Below are 16,292 nucleotides of genomic sequence, written 5' to 3'. Positions count from 1 at the left end.
TAAAGGGCAACTGAGTTCCTTTCAAGTCTGTTTAGATAACATCAGGTTCATTCATCCATTCAATAAATATTTATTGTACTACTGAATATGAGACACTGTGTGCGTAAAAAGAGGAAGAGAAGTATAAGCTACAGTCTCTCCCCTTGAGGAGTGCACAGTCCAGCAGTGGAGACATAGGACTGTACGGGCAGTTCTAAGGGTATGATGTCCCTCTGCTGATGAATGGCAGGCTTACCCAGTGCAAACACCTGCTGCCAGGGTGGGAGGCTGGAGCTCTTTCTGTCCAAGGCTGAGCATGTGAGGCCAGGACAAGCACCAAGAGAGAATGCCATGGATCTGAGCCGGAAAATAGGCCTTCAAAGCAAAAAGAGCTCGAGACGCCTATTAAAGGCCAAACGAGCAAAGACACACCAGGAAATGAATCAAGGACTCGAGATTCAAAATGGGCCATAAAAAAGAATGAGATCGTGCTGTTGGCATCAACACGGATGGACCCAGAGGGTATCATGTTAAGTGAAAGAAGTCAGAGAAAGATAGATAGCACATGATTTCACTTCTATGTGGGACACATATAATACAAACAAAACTGAAACACACTCTTAAACACACAGAACTGGTGGTTGCCAGAGAGGAGGGGAGTTGGGAGACACAGGTAAAGGGGATTAAGAGGTACAAACATCCAGGGGCACCTGGGTGGCTCAGTCAGTTAAGCGTCTGGACTTTGGCTCAGGTCATGATCCCTCCGCTGGCGAGTTCGAGCCCTGCATCGCAGAGCCCGCTTTGGAGCCTCCTCTCTCTGCCCCTCCCCCACTCTCTCTGTCTTTGTCTCTCTCTCAAAAATAAATCAACATAACAAAAGAGGTACAAACGTCCGGTCATGAAAGTACAGCCTAGGGAATAGAGTCAATAATACTGTCGGGTGACAGATGGGGACTACGCTTACCAGGGTGAACCCTGAGTCACGTACCCAGTTGTCAGCTCGCTATGGTGGTACACCTGAAACTAACATAATGTTGTATGTCAACCATACTTCAAAAAAACAGAATCCATTGGAAAGCTGTAAAAAATGGGCTGTCAAGCTGCTTCTCAAAGGTGTCCTCAGAGAACACCTACAAGGAGAATAAACACCTACAAGCAGTTTGAGGGCAAAGTCCCCAAGGGAACAATCTTCTTTGATGTCTTCATGTTTTACCTTAAAAAATAAATGCCAGTGTTATACTTTGCTCTCCACCCACCAAGATGTGCAGATTCCCGCAGCCCGTGGAACACCACCGGGTCCCAGTTACGGTCTGAAGTTGAAAATGCACAGGCCAGCGGGAGGAGCAGCTGGCCCATTACAGAAGGCAAAGGGCTTAGCTTTTTCAGTCAGGCTTTTGAATGGTCCCAGCTACACTTTCTAGGAGTACATCTATAGTGTCTGTGACTGAACTGACAAAACAGACAAAATCAAGAGGATGTGTGATAAATGCCTTGGACGTTGTGTAAATGACAAGTGTTCAGGAATTGGGAGGAAGAGATTTTTTTAATGTTTATTTCTTTCAGAGAGAGAGAGAGAGAGAGAGAGAGAATATGAATCTCAAGCAGGTTCCACAACATCATCCCAGAGCCCTATGTGGGGCTTGAACTCACAGACTGCAAAATCATGACCTGAGCCAAAATCAAGAGTCAGACACTTAGCTGACTGAGCCACCCAGGTGCCCTGAAAGGAAGAGATCATTTTAAACTGAGAGGATTATGGCCAGTTTCACGAAGACGGTGAGATGTGAGGTGGTCAGTTAAAGATGACCAGCACTTCCACGGGCACTTTTGGGAAGAGAAAAGAGTTGGAAAAGCATTGAACCAAGTCTAAAGGCAGAGAAAAACACAATGGGCAATGGTAAATAAGCTAACTTGGAGCTAAGGCACTGAGTGGGTAGAGTGAACAACAGAAGGGCCTTGGATGCTTTTACTTTATCCTGCAAATGACAGGAAGTCAACAAAGGTTTTCCATGAAACAGTGATATGTAACAAAGCTGAAGTTCCTCGACCAATTCAAAGAGTGGGCCTGCTTCTTTCTCCCCGAATGTTCCTATATCACGGAAAATAAAATTTTATAATAAATATAACGTGGCTGCCCAACTGAATATTCCTTGGATAAGTAATTCTAGCCATCATGAAGTGAGTAGGTCAGAAGCCACCACTCTAAGCAATGTTCAAGAGTAACTGAGCCAAAGAGTTAAAATCCCAAATACAAGGGAGAGTCTTGTGAATCAACGAGGAAGACAAATACTAAGAATAAAAAACAAGGCAAAGGACACAAACATGTAATTCACAAGAGAAATAGATTAAATTCCTTTATCTCCATAATTATTAGTATAATGGAAATTAAATACTGCGAAATTATTTGTCTATTAATTTGGCAAAGGCTATAGATTCATAAAACCCATTTTTTTTGGTGAAGGGATAGAGTTACAGTCACTCTCATATGCTGTTGGTAGGGACCTTTTTCTGGAGGGAAGTTCAGCAATTCAGCTTCCAGGAATTTATCCTACAGAGACATCCCAACAAGTACCAAGGACACAAGTACAAGGCTATTCACTGCAGCAGCATCCTACTGGTGAAACGCTGGGAACAGTCCAAACATTTATCAATGGAGTACTAGATAAATGAATCATGGCATGTTGGTATAATGAAATTATGGTGTATGTTTACGTATCTATAAAGAATGAAATGACCCTTTTATAGTCATTTAGAGGTTACTTGCCAGACAAACTGTAAACTCATGATGGCTGACATCACAGTGACTTCCTTCACTACTTTACAACTAGGGTCTACTGCCTGCCTCAAACTAGCCACTCGATTCTTGTGGAATAAATGGGGACTCAGTTATGTAAAAAAGTTACAAAGCCTTATATTACATAGCACGATCCCATATTTCTTTCATTGTAATACACACACACACACACCCCTCTATTGTTAACAATGGTTGTTACTGGAGAGTATGAAAGGGACAGGATGCTTTCCTTTTTACTTTATACCTCATTTGCACCTTTATAAATTTTAACTTTAAGAGTGGTTCTGAGGGGCAACTGGGCGGCGCAGTCCGTTAAGCGTCTGCCTCTTGATTTCAGCTCAGGACACGGTCTCACGATTGTGAGATGGAGCCCCTCGCTGGGTTCTGTGCTGGGGGTGGAGCCTGCTTGGAATTCTCTCTCCCTCTCTCTCTCTCTCTCTCTCTCTCTCTCCCTCCCTCCCTCCCTCTCTCTGCCCCTCCCCTGCGTTCGCTCGTGCTCTCTCTCTCTCTCTCAAAAAATAAATAAATAAAACTTAAAAAAAAAAATTATTTTTTTTTTGGAAGAAAAAGATGACCTAAAAGAATTATGTACAATGTTCTCCCTGTGGCACTGGACGCAAAAACATCTTCTGTAATGTCACCCAGGAAAGACGAAGTTGGACGGGAACGAGTGATAGATAGGTGGCTAGGGAGAGCAGTGACAGCAAGTCAAAGGAAAGACGGTGCTGGGTGTGGTCTGTTTTGCAACCCTTGGTGTACAGGCCTAAGATTACCTTCTGTTGAAGCTCATAGAAGCCGTGTATTTTTTGTTTTTATTATTTTATTTATTTTTTATGTTTTTATTCTTTAAGTTTATTTATTTATTTAAGTAATCTCTATACCTGACGCGGGGTTCCAGCTCATGAGCCCCGAGATCAACAGTCCCGTGCTCTTCCGACTGAGCCAGCCAGGCACCCCAAGCCGTGTGTTTTTTTTAAAAAGTAATTTGGCAGCAGGCAGGGGTAAAAGTGTTACAGCCACCATTTACAGAGCACTCACTATGTACCAGGCCCTCTGGCAAACGCTCTGCCAATTTTTAATCCTGATAACAAACTAAGAGGTTCAAATGCTGCTGAACACATTCCCCCCAGGAGGAAACAGGGACTTTGAGACTGGAGAGTTACACCAGGTGGGTCAGGCTCCAAGGTCCTCGAGCTACTCTCCGGAGGCGCTCAAGGAACGGGCTGACGGGCAGGACGGAGGCCATTCACACAACAGTCCAGCTGCGTGGTATCCAGGAAGCGGTCAGGACACACACTCCGTGCTGTCTGAACCAGCTGGCATCTTAACCACCCAGCTATGTTAACACACGTGGTAGAAACAGTGAAATCACGGCCCCAAACGATCCGCGGATTCCAACTTAGTTGCGCTGTTTCTAACTAATAAGGCTCAGATATTACTTTTTACTTTGGCAGCATGGTTCACGTGAATCCTGTTAGTTCTAGCAAAGCCACATATCAACACTTAGAAGACATGAAGTAAGAATTTATTTACGTTCATGATTCTGTGAAACACATAGCAAAAGTCTTCGAATGCCGGTAATTCACATAGGTAAAATACAAGACTGTAGGTTAAGAGCAGCTCCCATATGCCTCTGGTAGTATAACCAACATCTTGCCTTCATTCAGTAAGAGAGAAAATGTTCATAACTCATTGCCTGGAAAGAGACGATCCTTCTCGTTATAACTTGAAATGCTGACCCTCTGCTCTCCTGCACAGAAAACTTCTAGAAGAATGCTATACAGAGGTGCAAATCTCCCCTAACTGAGCTGTTAATTTGCATATCTACATCTTGGATCAGCTAAGTATGAACTTGATTAAGTACTCGCTGTATTACATTTCTTCAGCCATTTAAAATTTTTAAATATTCCAAGTTAAGGGCGCCTGGGTGGCTCAGGTGGTTGAGCGTCGACTCTTGATTTCGGCTCAGGTCATGATCTCATGGTTCGTGGGATCGAGCCCCATGTCAGGGATTGGGATTCTCTCTGTCTCTCTCTCTCTCTGCCCCTCCCCTATTCGTGCTCTCTCTCTCTCAAAATAAATACATTTAAAAATATATTCCAAGTTAAATATACATGCCATTGTACGGTTTCATCTTCAATGTAAATAGTGTTACTGACAATGAAGAATGGGTCACATTCATAGCACCTTTTTCTTCCAAGGATTTCAGGGAACTCTGATAACTCTGGGTCCAAAAGCACTTAGAGACTGGCAGTCTTTCCTGAGTCAGACTAAAGACAACTCTCTAGGGGTAAGACAAACGCAGCTTAGGTCAATGGGTTCCAAACTTTTTTGACCATAGTTCACAGCAAGAAATATATTTTTCATGACGATTTCACACACACACACACACACACACACACACACACACACACACACACACGTATACTACATATATAACTAAAAAGTTTCACGAATTTATCCTTCCTGCATGCAATGCATTCTGACATTTTCTTTTCCACTCTGTCTTTGTTATTATTATTATTACCACTATTGCTCATGCGGGTGACAATCTGCTAAATTGATCTCCTGACCCATTTACAGGTCACAACCACTGGTGTGAAAAGCACTGCCTTAAATGTCGAACGTTTTCAGGATGCTGCCCGAACAGCCTTCTCACTCCCCACACACCTTCTGGGTCCCCCGATCCTCTCTCCTGGCCCCAGTGACCATCTGTATGTGAGGACTCCAGCCCTGATCCCACTTCAGGGCTCCAGACCCACATACCCAATAGCCCCACTTGCGCATTTCAAAAGCAACCTTAGTATCATGCCCCCAAACTGTATTTAATGATGACCATCCCTGAGCCTCACTAACAGCATCCACCCTGCTGTACAAGCCAGAAAGTTGGGGCTCCTCTCTCTCCTCGCCCTCCCAAAGCCAATTAATCATACAGTCCTGATTATTGTGACTTCCAAATTACTTCTGAACCCTCTCATTTCTCTCCACACCCACCGCCCGCCCCCCGCTTCCATTATCACTTGATGGGGCTACTGCCAAAAGCCTCCAGTGTTGCGCCCCTCCCTCCAAACCCTCTTCACCCCGAAGCCAGGGCGATCTCCAAACACACAAACCTCATCACGTGACACAGCTCCGTGGAATGCCAACCACCTCCGATGCAGCCCGGCTCTGCATCTGGCCTTCCTTGCCCACTTCTCCACCTTATCCCTTGCCATGTTCCCTACTCCCCCCACCCCCCTTATTCTAAACTGGTGGCTCTTGGGTGTGGCTGCATGCACATTAGACAACTTTCTAAAAGGACCAGTGCCCAGGCCTCACTTCAGGACAATTAAATACCAACCCAGCTGGTGGGTGTAATGGAAAGCCAGAGGCCCTCTGCTTTAGCTGGAAGGAAAGTCTGGAAGCACTCACTTCCTGGCCTTCATACCTCCTCAGCCCCATCTCCTACTGAAATGTCATCTCCTCAAGGATCATAGTCTCTAACCCCCCCGGGCCTGGTGAGGCCCATAGAACCCTTCATCCCCCTGGTCGCTACCTCCTGAGCTTTAAAATCTCTTAGCCTGGCCCTAATGGCTACTCGATAAAGACCTACAAAACAAATACAAGAATTCAGTAAATTCTAAGCATCAGTTATGCCAAGAAGTTGGGATAGGCTGAAAAAACACTACAGTTGAGGAAGGCTGAAAAAACACTATTGACGATGGGTAAGACGTAAACCAAATCTGTGACATCCTGGAAAGAGATTCTCGTTTCCATGGTGTAGGGCTGGCAAACAGAGGCAAACACTTGGTGCCTAAATTCAATCGTGCCTTCTTCTGAAAGCTTTCCCAAAGGCACATATCTCATCCTCGTCGTCTTCCTAGCTCACCAGAGATGACAGACAGCGACTCATTTCCCCCATTTAGCAAAGGATGAGAGTAAGTTGCTTGCCCACATGACCAAAGTAGACCAGAGGAAGACGAATCAGCTCTGGGCCCGTCTGTGTTGCTTAAGGCCCCAGGATCTCTCCTGTAGAGTGGTTAAGGCAAACACACCTGCAACAACCCCTTTCCAACCGTATTTCACACAAGGCTTATTAAGGGACCCATTAAAGTCTTGCTAGTAATTGAAAAAATTATATATGTGCAATGAGAATGAGTTAACGTTAACAGAAGAACCTTAACTTTTGCATCTCCTGACTTTTTAACTTTTAGCTTGTACCTTAACCTTGCATTTTTGTGGGGTTCTTTACATTTTCTCTGGAGGTGTAAAGTCATATTTGAGATATAATTCCATTAGCCATACAAGCAACTTCAGAGGCTATTATGTGGCATCAACTTTTTCTGTAAAAATAAATTGTTAAGGATATTATTCCTGGAACAGAATAAATTCTTGGAATTACTGAGTAACTTATGTACCGTACCACTGTTCCAAGAACACATTACTTATTTTATCATGACAAAGTAAAGTTATTAATCTTCCGGCTTCCATTTCAACAATGAGAAATGCCGTGAGATGTACAGACACCTGCATTACATTTCAGTTCAACTTTATATCATCCATAAACATCTCTGTGTTGGACACCTCATCCAAACAAATGCTCACAGAACACTCCATGTACCATTCGATTTTATGAAACTATAAAAGTTCCTTGCTGTTAATTACAGAGACAAATGTCTCATCACACATTTGGTTACCAGATCGCATAATTAGTTTTCTCCATTAACCTTTCAGATATAAAATTTGATTTCTGAGTAAAAAAAAACATTGTAAAACCCTTGTAGTTCAAATGGTATAGTATATTTGTACGTGCTTGAAAAAAAATGCAAAACTAAGAAAACAATTTTATGGATTCTTATTTACAAGGATACTCATTGTCTGCAATGCTGAAAGGAAATCTGTCCAAACTTCTTAATGATTTTAAAATATATGATCGAGTATGCATGTAAGAAGCTGTCCTTTGCATAGAAAGGAGGCTCAGGAACCTGGCCGTGAATGGATGTGCTCGCTCTGGGTATGGTGATGTGGCTGGCTGGGTCCACCCCAGCCCCTCGTTTCTGCCCCTTCACAAGGGCATCTGGGAGACAGCTGGGGAGGGAAGGGCGTCCAGCCTATAGCAATGCAATCGTTTTTCTCGGCTCAAAGCTAACTGACTCCACAACTGTAGACTGCAGAAGACGATGCTGTAACTCACATGTGTAGGGGGCATTTCTGATGGTCACAATGGCTGGGGGGGGGGGGTTGCTCCTGACATCCATGTACATTTGTGCCGCCCACACTCAGACCTCTAGTACATGTGGGACAGTCCTGCACAAGAAGACGGTCTCCCCTCAACAGACTGTCCCGCTCACATCAGATGATAACTACACTTTTAACATGTTCCAAACATGGGACTCCTTCATTTATTCAGAAATAGTTGTTGTGAATCTACTCCGTGTCAGGTACCGGGCACCAGGAACACGGTGAATGGAGCCTTGCCTGCAGGAATTCAAGATGAGACTTGAGCAATGAAGGCTCAAACAGCCCGGGTGGCAAACACTGTTCCCGGCAGAGCCCAGAAGGGCAGACGCCAGGCCCATGTGCGGCCGTATCCAGAGATGCCCGCACAGCGTGGTGTTATATGCAAGGCCCTGGAGGCCAGGGGCTGGAATACACACAAAGGCACAGTGGTGCATCCTCTTTTGGGGTTAAACTTGAAGAGGGGGACCTGCCATTAACCTAATAAAAAAGAAAAAAAAACAAATGAAAAATATAGCTTCGATAGTCAGTGCTGACAAATTTTACGCCTGGTATGTGAGGTCCAGTTAGGTACAAAGAAGATTGTGTAAATGTTCACCCTTTGAAGCCAGGGCAGGACTCAGAGGTAAAAGAGTTGGGTAATAAAGTTTCAAAATGGCTGATTCCACCACTTTATTTATTTCTTTAAAAAAAAATTTTTTTTAGTGTTTATTTTTGAGAGAGAGAGAGAGAGAGACAGAGCATGAGTGGAAGAGAGGCAGAGAGAGAGGGAGACACAGAATCCGAAGCAGGCTCCAGGCTCTGAGCTGTCAGCACAGAGCCCGACGTGGGGCTCAAACTCAGAGACTACAAGATCATGACCTGAGCCGAAGTCGGACACTCAACCGAGTGAGCCACCCAGGCGCCCCCACTTTATTTTGAATTTAAAGTGGACATCTTATTCACTCCCTGAGCATGTACTTATGTGACCATCGTGGGGCTGGGCAGTGGGGACACAGAGATTATTCTCAGGGAGTTTACACCCCAGTGCGGGGAGAGAGAGAGAGAAAGAGAGAAAGAGAGAAAGAGAGAGAAAGAGAGAAAGAGAGAGAGAGAGAGAGAGAGAGAGAGAGAGAGACAGAAAAGCAAACTGGCTTTGCTGTGATAGCACCCAGCCCTGGATGCTGTGGAAGGAGAGGTGAGGGGAATCAGGGAAGGCTGCCTGGAGGAAGCTGCATCAACTTGGGAGTCTTCAGGGATAAGAGAGAGCCACGGACAGAAGAGGGAGGATGGTCCAAGTGTGAAATTCCAAGCAGAGGAGGTGGTATGTGCAGCCACCCGGGTGACTAAGTGCCTGGCCTCAAAGGCAAGGACAGAATCCTGCTGCACGGACGAAAGTGGTGTGGCGTGGCTGAAGCCTGGGAGGTGGAAGGAAAGCCTCAGCCGTGAGCCCCGAGGAGGCAGGTGGCAGTTCGTGCAAAGTCTCATCCGTCAGGCCTAGGAGTCTCAGTCCTAACTAGGAAGCCACGGACGGTGAAGAGGTTCAGGCAGGCAGGCCCTGGAGCCGCACGGGGCCCCTGGGCGAATCCCTGCCGGCGTGGGCGTCTGCTCCCTCCTGGCCCACCACCCCCTGCTTCTGCACGCACATTCCAGTCTAGGTGGCGTTCTCTCCAGTAATCTGTGACTTGTAAGAATAACAGAGTTGCTTTGTAAATGTCCTAGGTCTATTTTTAACTTGGAGATGCAAAACACACTGTTCCAAAATCTTTATTTTATCTTATAGATAGCCATGTTATTCTCTTCCAAAAGTAAAAATCCATATTCCCATGGGAACCAGAGAGGCTAAATTGTTAATACATCTCCTTAGAGTCTGTCCTTCGTGGAGGGTTTTTTGTTTTGTGTGTCTTTTTTTTTTTTTTTAATGATTTGGTCATGATCAGAGTAGGAACAGCAAACCATCAAAACGTATCACGCATTTCGCTCACTCCTGAACCACACCAAGTCTTGATGGGAAACGGAAAGAGGCAACTTTTTCTCAAGACACGGGCCTAGGGGAGCAGGCCCGGCTTGAGTGTTCCCTCATAGCGGGACAAGCCTGTTGCTGAATGCACAGCTTGCTATTTTTCTGAAACTTAGGTCGGTAAACTTGCTTCCCACAGAGCTGGACAACCAGACCTGCCAAAGTCAGTTGATAAGCAGGTCAATACTATCTCAAGCGCCTCTAGAAAGCTGTGCCCACGTTACGGCACAATACCGAGCCAGCAGAGCATATACTATTTTTCAGTTTTGGTTTTTAACATGTCGCTGGCTTTCCTAGGTGAGGTCCTCTCCTTTTTGGTCTTTTCTAGATGTGAAGGAAAACAAAAAGATTTCAAGTTCTATCTCACACATCAACATCAGAAGTCCCAAGTTTCCCTGCTGCTTTAATGTATGATAAAAGATTCTTCTGGTTAAATGAGGAATATTTTAGTTTGGCTCGCTAAATGTCTCCAAAATCTCAACAGTGTGGTGTGTGTATATATATTTTAAAGTTTACTTATTTCTTTTGAATAAATAAGAGAGAGAAAGAGAGCATGAGCAAACATGAGCGGAGGAGGGGCAGAGAGAGGGAAAGAGAGAATCCCAAGCAGGCTCCCTGCTGTCAGCACAGAGCTCGACTCAGGGCTCGATCTCACAAACCATGAGATCACGACCTGAGCCAATATCAAGAGTCGGATGCTTAACCGACTCTTGGCGCCCCCACAGTGATATATTTTAAAGCAAGTCTTCAGAGTTCTGTACGACATTGTCCAACATACTCACACGTTTAGATACTTGAGTACCTGTCATCTGGGTTCCTATTATGAACACAACACCGTGCTGGGTGCTTCGAAGGATACAAAAAAGAATCCAGGTCACCCTTGCTCTGTCATCTTACAACTTACATGAGGAGAGACAGTGCGAATAAACAACCACAATCCAGTGTGGTTAACTGTTCAGGTTTGGGGGCGACAGGGGTGTCTGCAGGTTGACCTGGAGCGCCATAAAGCTGTGTACAAAACGAGTATTAGGCAGTACGTGGCAAATGCTAGATGACGTTATTATTTAGTGCTAAGGTGTTCAGAAGAACAGAACTTCTATTTCAGGAGAAGGGGATAATAAAAATAAGAATACACCATTTTCTACTCTGAAAAAGTGTTTTATCATATAGGATTTCCAAGATGCTGAAGGGGAGCCTGCTGGGGAAGCCAGGGCCAACATTCCTATTCAACTATGGAAGAGAAAGAAAGCCTCTCAAGAGTTTCGTGCAAGGTGCTATTAACCGTTAGCCTGAGATTCAAACCAAGGTTTTCTGACTTCAAACCTGAGTTCTCTCTATTGTGCTATACGAACTGAGAAGGCCTCCAGGCCTAGGTAATGTTGGAATTGGGCTTCAGAAACCGATAGGCGATAGGCTGGTGATAGATGGGGTCTGGAAACGGGCTAACACGTGGGAGGGCCTGGAAGGGAAGGGATGGTGAAGAGCCCACACACAGACAGGGAAAGGCGCCCCAGGAAGTTAATGCTAAGAGACCAGTCTGACGCAGGCCAAAGTTTTCAGTAGGAAGAAGAGGGAGAAAAGACTGGAAAGGTGAGCTAGAAGCAGAGAGCGAACAGCAGAAGGAGGAGGCGAGGGGCCCCGGCTTTCTCAGAGACCACACCGCAGAGCAGAAATACCGCGGGAGCCGGGTCCACGGCCAAGCTCTCGTCTGCGAACTCTCTGACCTTGAGCAAACTGACATTTCCAAAGGCCTGTATTTTTCATTTAAAAATGGAAATAACAATACTTCTCCAGTTTGGGAAAGTGCCCAGCGTACAGCAGATGTTCAACCAAGTTTACTTCCTTTCTTCCCAAGCGGGTCCCAGGCTCTGCCCACCCCTCCTTTCTACCGACGGTGCCCCCTCTCATGTCTTGAGCCCCACTCTGTCGGTGGCGGGGGGGTGGCGGGGAGAGGATGAGCAGTCACACACTAAGATGAGCCCGTGTGGGCAGAACGGCACAGGTAGGCAGAACCGCAGGCAGCCCCCACGTGGCGAGAGAGGGCAGAGCTGGACATCAGGAACCCGGGTTTTAAAGCACGCTCAACTACTCACTACGGTATAACCTCGCGTGAGTCACTTTCACCTCCGAGCTCGGCTTCCTGTCTGAATGACGGATGGAACACCTGCCTCACACTGTGGTTGTGATGTTGGCTAAATGACCAATCCAAGAGTGTGACGGGCCTGACTGCAGACGCCTCCCGATCTTTAGGCAGCGAGTAGAATCGAAGCGGTCTACCGCTGCGCCTATGGGTACAGAAGCACACTCACACGTGCGCTCATATTCAAGGGAGCCGTCGGTGGTCAAGAGCCTCAGAGGCTCTCTCGGCTTTGACTTTGCTTGGATTTGTGAAGCCGTTTGTGCACCTACAGGATAAGGATAAGCAGATCTACTCTTAGTGCTGTAGGAAGCCTTAGAAACCACTTACACGTGGTGGCAAGGGCACCCTAAAAGCTGTGTGGAGTCCCGCAGACGTGGGGCATGTTGCATGGCGCCCTGCGATTACACGCCAAGTTCTTAGCATAGTGTCCTGCACGCAGCAGCCTCTCCGAAAATGATACCTGCTGTTATCGGCTCTATTTCTAACCCCAAGAAACACTCAGGTCCGCTGGGCCCTTCATTTCATTTGAGGTTGTTTCTCACTCATGCAACTCTAGCCACAGGTGAGGTAAACATCGGGGCCCCCCTCCCTGTTGGAAAGAAACAGGACCCAGGTGGGACCCAGGCCGGCTCCCCCCCCCCCCCATTTCACACATGCACCTGCTCACTTCTCCAGGGCTCTAACGACTCCCATTGTCATTAGAGGCTAACTCCCTAACCTGGAAAAGTGGGTAGGGATTGTTCGAGTGTGTCACCTTTGAAAAGACTGGGGACCCTGGTGGGGGCAGCCGTTATCAACAAAGTCACTGAAAAAAAGATTTAAAAATTCAGAGATCTCAGGGGCACCTGGGTGGCTCGGTCGGTTAAGTGTCTGACTTGATTTTGGCTCAGGTCATGATCTCACAGTTCATGAGTTTGAGCCCCGTGTCGGGCTCTGTGCTGTGAGCTTGGAATTCTGTCCCTCTCTCTCTGCCCCTCCCCTGCTTGCTCACTCTCTCTCTCTCTCAAAATAAATAAAATAAACATTTAAAAAATTCAGAGATCTTGACCGTGCTCATCTGGCATGGCTACTATACCCTGTGGTTCATCTTCTGAAAGCTGTATAACTTAGTGTCAAAAGGAACAACAACAACAACAACAACAACAAAAAAAAAAAAAAAAAAAAAAAAAAAAAACAAAGGAAAGAACCAGAAGAGGACCAAGAGGGCCAGGGCACTCCACAATGTGACCCCACAATTGGAGCTCAATAAATATTTGTTGAATGACTAAATGAAAGAGAGTGAACACCTGAAAAACAGACATGTTTCAAATTTATATATTATAATGGTAAATCCAAAAGAAAATCCAATGTATAAAAAGAGATTTCATTAAATGTTTCATTTAAAGCTATGAGTAATAAACTCACTGTCTCATTAAAATACTTGCTAAAAGTGCTTTGCTACCAGCTAAGGTCTCCTGATAATCCTTGAATTGTCTGGCCCAACACGACAGAGGGAAAAGATCTTTGGACAGAAGACGTGGGTTTCTGCCAGGTTCCACTATTTATGAGCAAGTCACTTCACTCTGGGCCTCAGTTCCCTCCTCTAGGTAATGGGAGTTAAGAACATGTGCCCCAGTGACCTCACAGGACTACTGTAAAAACCACAGGATGACAGATGTGAAAACACTTTTTAAACTACATGTGTGACCTTCACTTAACGTCTGGGTCTTGTGACACTTAGCCCCTTCTTCACCTCCCCTCTGCCTATCCAAATCTTCCCCAAGTTCAAGGTCCAGCCCTTCCAGAGCTCTCCGCTTGACCTCGCGTTTGATCCCTCCCTTCCAACGCTGCTTTTGCTCGTTGCCCTAACGGATCACATTTGTCAATGAATCATCGTTCACACAGAGAGGCATGCGGTGGGTGTGATCCCAGCACACGGAGATGTGCACTGGGATCCCGGCTATGGCACTTGCTACTTGAGAGGCCTCTGACAGGCTATCAAACACCTAAGTCTCCTGTACAAAACAGGGATGATCACGACTCTGGCAGATTTGCCGTGAGAAGTAAATGAGAAAATTCATGTGAGGTACTCAACACAACACTGGTGCACGCACAAAGCGTCCAAACTGTTATTATTATTGAATACTGCTCCTTGATGGTGTTCTCAATTTGTCCTATCTCCCCAAATGTCTTGGTCCTATCCATTTCCCACCCCTGTTCCAGAAAAGTGCTGAGTGCGCAGTATTTTCTTAAAAAAGACATCTGTTGGACTGATTAAAACGAGTTGCTGTTCCTCTCCAAACAGGTGCTCAAATTTTTATTGTAGGCCCACCGCAGCCAGCTGGGCCACATCAATGTCCACAGGGCAAAATACCCTCGTCTGGCCCTATTATCACATTGATACTGTATGAGTCGCAAAGCACTCAGCCAAGCCATTCACACCAGTGAGCTACCCTGCCTCACTCGTGGGCTTCCTTAGTCAACAGCCTGAATATATTCCAGGGAAATAGATTTCATGTGGGAACTCTGCCAAAACTTGGAGCGCTCCCCTTCCCGGAGATATGAACTTTAATCTTATAGGTGCAGATAGCCCTAGGGATTATACCTACGTCTGAACACAGAAAATCCTACACAGCATCTCAGGGCCACGTTTTAGGACTGCATTATAGGTGAAACAGTTCTTCTGCTGTCCTGCTAACAAACTCCCTTGGGCGTCAGAAACTTCACACAGAAATCTGCACCCTAGCGAGTAGTGTTATGGGTAGACTCTAGCAATTTACAAAAACAAACATGATATAAAGCTATGTTTTGAGAGGAGTACCTACAAACTCCTAATGCCTATGTCTTATAACATCATCAACAACCAAATTCTTAAGTTCATAAGCTGTCGGCAACTATTTCCAATCGCTCTCATTTGCTTTTCCACTTTAAAAAAAAAAATGGACCCAGAGATCACAAAATAAAATTGGTCTTTGGGAACCATATCACACTTTTCACAGGATGAGCGAAAGATTGAGAAGTCACCCAGGCACACGTTTCCACTGTTCAAACTTTTGTCTCTTGATGTCTGAGGCCTTCTTGCCCGGTAACTTGGAAAGCTGATCCCCACCCTGGTCTTTCGCTGATGTTCTCTTATCTTCCTGGACTCGAGCTGGGAAAAATGAAAGCAGCGATGCCTGCCCCCTTCAAGAGTGTACAGTTTACCGAATTCTGACCACTCGCATCTTCCTCTTCTTCATCCCCCACTTTCTCACACCCAGAATTACTGTTTTCCAAATACACAGCACAAAGGGGGAAAAAGGCCTGCTTTGTTGGACGTTAACTGAACCAAGGACATGATGTTACATTTTGACGATAAATGTAGATTTTCTACTAATAGGCAAACTCCTCATTTCAAATGGCTAAGTCGAGTGGTACTTAGACACAGAATTCCAACCAATAAGGTTAGGGAATGGAAAGTACAGAATTCCAACTCATTAAGTTTAAGGAACTAAAGAGAGTACAACCCAAGAATATTCTCCTTCTGGGTCACAGCATTTCACTTGACTATTAACTTTTTGGTTTTTAGTCCTCTTAACAGTGAACAGGTGGTGAGTGTAGTTGCTGGCCTCAGTAATATTCTCCCCTAGGATGGAAAGATCTAGGCACCTTCAGTGGTTGCATATGTAAGACGTGCTGATACTCCCCTCCTATTTTACCTCCATCAAGTATCCATTTGATCTCTCAGTCCTTTGGCAACCCACCCTTTCTCTTCCTCAAAGCAAAAAAAGAGAGATCTCAGTGACAGAATACTACGCCATCTGGCTTTCACGTTGTTCGGCTTTTCAGTACCCCTCACACTGGGTCTGAACAGCAATCCTACTTCCTTCTGCTCTCAATTCTCACCAGAGGTCTGGCAAGTCTGGCCTCGGCTTTTCATCACTCTCGCCCCGACGGTCTCCCACTTTCTGCTCCCTTCTTGTGCGGCACCCGCTCTCAACCTACTTCTGGGGTGGTGAAGGTGTTCGCGATGGGCAAGGCTGAAGCCACAAGCCACCATTTGCTCTCCGCTCTTACTTAAGGGGGACTGCACTCTTAGTGGCAAAATCTGAAGTTGTTTAATTTTTGGTTCGTGGTCTGCAACTGACAAGCCGCACATGCCAGGTCCTTCACGTATGGTATCTGTAGCAAACGCTGCACTTGGA

The 16,292-nt window shown here is 45.7% G+C and overlaps 1 protein-coding gene across 11 annotated transcripts in view; it reads right to left on the bottom strand.

The window, feature by feature from the left end:
• Positions 1-16,292, bottom strand: part of BEND7 (BEN domain containing 7) — an 81,959-nt gene that overhangs the window by 61,930 nt on the left and 3,737 nt on the right. The window lies entirely within an intron of this gene.

The sequence above is a fragment of the Panthera pardus genome, unplaced genomic scaffold (assembly GCF_024362965.1).
Source record: "Panthera pardus isolate Hobbes unplaced genomic scaffold, ASM2436296v1 HiC_scaffold_6, whole genome shotgun sequence".
Taxonomy (NCBI): Eukaryota; Metazoa; Chordata; class Mammalia; order Carnivora; family Felidae; genus Panthera; species Panthera pardus.
This window is presented reverse-complemented; position numbering and strand designations above follow the sequence as displayed.